We start from the raw sequence: 6000 nt of genomic DNA on the forward strand, positions 1-6000 counted from the left end.
CCCTTGAATTGAGCACGACACTGCTCACATGGGCTGGGACCTAACTCAGGCTTGGTGCCAACCTGCCTCAACTTGGGTTCGGTACCGACTTTCCTTAACTAGGGCCCGTTGTCGACTCGAGCAAAACATCTACCCAAATTGGGCTCAGCACCCGACTAGATCCCCCAACCACCGACTCAATGCTGATCAGAACGACCCAACATCAACCCGCACGATTTGACGCTGATTTTAGGGTTCAAAGTGTGTCGAAGTTGGGTCGACTGGGTCAGCATATATTCAAGTGGTTCAGGTTTTGGTTCAGGGTTGATTTTGGGATTTAGGGTCGATTTTAGGGGTTTAGAGTGGGTTGGTCGTGTCGTAATCGGGTCGACACCGATTAAGTTTTGTCGGCATCGAGTCAGGCGGGTCGGTGTCAATTTGAGTGTATCAACGCCAAGTTAGGTTAGGCAAGAGAAATTTAGGGCTTAGGACTGATTTTCATGCTCAGGTCGAGTTTAAGGTTTAGAGTAAATTTTTCCCCATATGCTTATAACGCGGTCCATTTATCGCAGCGTTCAATCTATTTATTCAAATGATAAAAAAGTCTCACAAGAATAATTAATTTTTTAGAAAAAAAATATTTTTGTTTTTTTATTTAATAGAACAAGTTTCTTTTGGGGTGAAACTAAACTACAACGTATATATATTTATATTTACAAGGGGATTGTACTTTACCATCCAAATAAAAATATTTTTTTTGAAAGGATTTCTAAAATATCATCATCAAGTACTCTCGTCAAGCATTTTAACTTTAATTCTCTTAAAAAAAAAGCTTTAATTCTATCAAAATTAATTAAATCTTTCACAATTTGCACTCTAAACCACAGTTATTAAACTCGGCCCGGACCGTTATGTTCGAACGGTTGGATCGGGACTCGGTTCCCTGACCGGTCCGGGTCTCTCATCTGATGTACACTAGAACCAGTGGGAACCAATACGGCTCGATAGGTAAGTGGTTAAACAGGCGACTCGGTCTTTTTTCGATTGAACCGACGAGTTAACAACTTTTTTCTGTAGCTTTAACTTATGCATAAAAAAATTTTAAATTGTGCCTAGCCTGGATCCGAACCTATTCTTGTATGTATAACACAAGGCAACTTACCACTAGGCCAAGCAAGAGTTTTGGAAGCATGGCTGCAACATATTATATGTATATATGACGAAACTAAATTACACTATTGACAAGTATTGAACACTAGTGTTGATTATCACATAAAGATAACTGAAACTACAATCCCCTAATTGATAAGAATTATTTGTGCCATTTATTTTAATATATATATATTAGACAACTAAAACTACAATCCCAAAACTACATTATATATTTGTTGAATTCTGTTTTAAACTTGTTTATGCGCTTTTTGTTGTGATTAAAGCGTAAAACTGATGTTGTTTGATGATGTTTAAAACTTATTTCAGTTATTTGTGAGTTGTGACATTTTGTCGTCGTAAAAAATTCATTGTTGCTTTTGTGTGTATGGAACTTGTGACAATTTGTTATAGTATTATGAATTTTTTAAATTTTTCTAGTGTCAACCGAGTCAAATAATTCAACCAGTAACCTAGTGGTCAGACCAGTGTGAGTCATTGACCCAATGCCCTAACCGAGTTAATCACCTGATAGAGTTTAAACTCTGCCCTAAACCATTTTTTTGCTTTTAACAATAAAGGGTATATGCAACGCGACTAAGGGTGCATCAAGAATTTGTTTGTGCATGTTGCCATAAATTTTTCAATTTAGACAACATATGTTTTAACAATATTAAATAAGTGCTCTATATTTAACAATATTGTTTTTTTTTTGAAATTCATATTTAAATAATAGGGAACAATTGTTAAAAAAAAACAATAGATATTACAGTGTGCTCTTTCAAAATCAACTACACTAAAATACAAATCAAATATAGATCCATAGGACATATGATGAGAAAGAGAGTAATTAAAAAAAATACGCATCTAGCTTATCCACAACTAAGATGAGATGTACATATATATAAACATTCTTTTAATCAAAGTTAAGCTATCTTAACCAGCCCTATTCTCTAGACTATGATTTAGGGTACTTGTATTGAAGAAATAAAATTGAAGCTCGAGAGGACTTACAACTTACAAGGCAGGGTGTGGAGATTATACAAAATATATAATCTTTTCTACCTTAACATGCAGACCAAACCTTAACATGCAGACCAATTAAGAATTTTCGTTATGCCCTCAAAATTTCATATAATTTATCTGCTTTAAATTATATTAATTAGCTTTAAATTGACCGAAACGGAAGTGAGAAATTCATAATGCGTTTAAATATATAAATGTTGAAGTTTTGAGAGCTAGAGTACTCTTTCATGAAAGAATGAAATAAATGAGGAGAACATATGAAGAAAAAGTCTGATTTCAGGTTGGTTTAGGCAGCTAGCTTACTCTTTCGTGGTGTAATGTCCACCCATAAATGACTTACTCTGGTGTTCTAATTTGTAAGTCACATTTACCTACTTCTCTAAAATTAAAAAGAGTTACTAATAATAAGTTTATAAAATATTATTGACTTTTCTAAATTGCCCTTAAATTTATCTCTCAAAGTAAAAAAAATTAAAATCGCATTGTTTCTTTCATGTTAAATATGAGAGCATGAAAAAAAAATAGTACTTCATAAATATTTTAGAATTACTTTTATATTTTGGGTAAATTTTTTGAAAAAATATGAATTTTAAAATGGAACGGATAGAAATATACAATTCACTTGAACATGACATATGTAGTTGTCTCTCTACAAGACAAATTATGTCTCTCTACAAGACAAATTTATGGCCTGTATCCTAATTCTTTTGCACATTCCTTCAAATTTAAAGCATTTAACTGCTTATAGAAATTGGTCCACCCCACCCTCCCACTTCACCCACAAACTCCAAGAAACAACATTTAATTTTGTCACTTCTACAGTGTGTTATAATTAACCAAAATATACACGCTCACTCTACAAAGAATAGACTATTGTGACTTCTCATAGTGTAAACTAAATCGCACATTTAGGCCCAGTTTGAAAGAGCTTATTTGAGCTTATCTGACAGCATAAGCTCTTATGCCAGTGTTTGGGGGGGCTTATGCAAATAGCTTATGACCTGCCATAAGCTATTTTCAGCTTATTTTCATAAGCTACTCAGGATAGCTTATGCAAAACAGCTTATGTTTATATACAACTTATTTTTAATTTATTTCAATAAATTTTCAAAAATAGCTTATGAATAAGCGCTTATGTCATAAGCGCTTATGACCATAAGTGCTTAATTAAGCTGTTTTTTCAAACGGGGCCTTAGTATCTCTATTTACATTTTGCTTACAAAAATAGCCATTTAGCTCCGATTTATTACATGCATCACCTCAAAAGTGTGTATTTCATTTCTTTTTCTTTCTCTTTTTTAACCATTTTATTTTCCATATACTTATTAATTAGGTGACAACTTTGGTGTGTTAGCCTGTCGCATGAGGTTCTGATAGAGCTGGGTACACGGGTGGCCCGCCCCGCGTAGGCCCGCATTTTAGCGGTCCTCTATTTTCCGGGCTATAGCCCGCACTAGTCCGCGGTTTCACGGGCCGATCCGCGGGCTTTGGCATCTCTCACCCCCTTTTTTGCCCTCGTAGGCCCGCCCCGCGCTGGCCCGCTCCGCGTAGGCCCGCATTTTAGCGGTCCTCTATTTTCTGGGCTATAGCCCGCACTAATCCGCGGTCTCGCGGGCCGGCCCGCAGACTTCGACCTGCTTACCCAGCTCTAGGTTCTGAGTTGGGTTCGTTGGCGTTGGTTATGTGTGTGGTGGGTTTCGTGTTGCTTTTGTCTGGGTTACGTTGTCATTGACTTCACTCTAATTTCATTGTCTGGTGTGCTGGTCCAGCCGAATTAGAGTTTGGAGGAGGCCATGGTTAACTTGGAAATTTGGTTCGGTTTTGTTGCTGCCTATGGTCGATGTGTTGTGCTAATTTGTGTTCCCCCAATGCCGAGATGAGATTCTATTTTTGTTGGGTTTGCGAGGCTTTTTCTCGCCGCATCTAGGTCCCCGACAGATACCTCTTGCTCGTTGGTTGTTTAATGCTTTATGTGGCTCTAGGTCTGTTTGTTGCTTTGCAAAGTTTTATGGGATGAGCTCATTTTTAGGTTTGCTTTGTACAATTTGGGGGATTCTTGCTCACATTGTTATGTGATATTTGTACCATCGATCATTTTCTATCAATCAATATTTTTGTTTTCTAAAAAAAAATACATACTCCAACGTTTTATTTTCCCATTTATATCTATCCTTGTAAGCATCACGTGGTAAATGCTGTATCTATATATATGTAAAGGAGACTTGAGTTTTTTGCACTTCTTTACATTAAATGCATTAAATAGTAAAACATTTCTTTTGTATTAATACCTTTAATAGTAAAATTAAAACTAAATAAAATTTCTTAAGTCATAATATATTCAACTACCTACTAATTTGTAAAAGTCACTTTGAACATTTGTATGAAATACAAGTCACTTTAAACCTTTGTATGAAATACATTAAATTAAAATATTAAAAATGAATTAAGTTGTTTAATTCATTAGCTATTTGTATTGTTAATTCATTAAAACCTTTGTATTTTTAATTAATATATATTTTGGTTTTTCCAAAAAAAAAATATATAACTCGGTTGAAAGTTTGTTACAAATACATTAAGAAATAAAAAAATTCATTTTATATTATATACATTAAAATAAAAACAAATCACCAAAATTTATAACGCAATATGTTAATCAACTACCAACTAATTTCCGTATTTGTTGTATAAGGTAGAACATGACACAACACTTTAGTTCTTTAAAAAAGTGTGAAACAAAAAAGAATGAAACACACACTCTAATAAAAAAAATTACACTGATGTTAATCAACCAAAAAATTACATTGATAAAACTACTCATATATAACTAACATGTGAAATTTTTTAGTTATATAATGATAACAAATATTAAAAATAATTTATATAAATAAATATCTTAATATATAAAACATTGATTTGAAAAAATATGTGTGGATGCTTGATTTCTCTTAAGCAATGTCTCAAGTTCGAGTTTTGTGGTCGAAAAAACTTCGCTGAAAGAGTTAACTCCATGATGTGAAAATTTTCGGCTCGAGCAGTATTGCCTATAAAGGAAGATTCTTCAGAGAATACATGCAAGCCCAAAAAAAAAGTTATAAAATATTTGTTTGTGGTAGGAAGTTTAATATGAGTTAATATAATGATTGAAAAATATTTGTTTACTTTAAAAAAAATAAAAAATATATGAGTCATAATATTTTTATTTTTTAATTTAATTAACGTAAAAAAAAATTCATTAATACATCAAGAAGTAAAATCGTCATACATTTGTATTAAAATACATGAACCAATAGCAAAGATTTTAACAATTTTTTGATAATCTGATTTTAATTTTCTTGGTTTTGAAGAAGAGTAATTAAGAAGATGATGAAGATATGGAAAGAAGAGATAAAGAGGATATTTTTCTAGGTTTTCTAAATTTTTTCCCCGAAACCTATGTTTTTTGATGGAATTGGACGGAAGACCAAAGTTGCTAACAAAGGTAATGCAATTAAATTTTGTTAGGGATCAAAATCTTGGGAAATGTAAAAGTGGGGGACTAAATGTGCAATTATACCTAATAAAATTAAAAACTGAATAAAATTCTATTGTCAAAATCTTTCAATTACTTACATTAATTAATAACATTTATAAACTTAGAAATTGACTTAAATTTTGCATTAGTTAAGAATATCAAGAATTAAACTTGATTTAGAATAAAATAATATTATCAACAAATAATTTAGATAAAACATGTTAATTTTAAAAATGACACTTTGAGACATTTACTATTAACTATAATGTATGTGTGTCTTTTTTGAAAAAATCAATCTCGATATGATTTTTTAATCTTATTATATATTAGTAATA

This window comes from Lotus japonicus, chromosome 1, assembly GCF_012489685.1.
Source record: "Lotus japonicus ecotype B-129 chromosome 1, LjGifu_v1.2".
In the NCBI taxonomy this organism is placed as follows: domain Eukaryota; kingdom Viridiplantae; phylum Streptophyta; class Magnoliopsida; order Fabales; family Fabaceae; genus Lotus; species Lotus japonicus.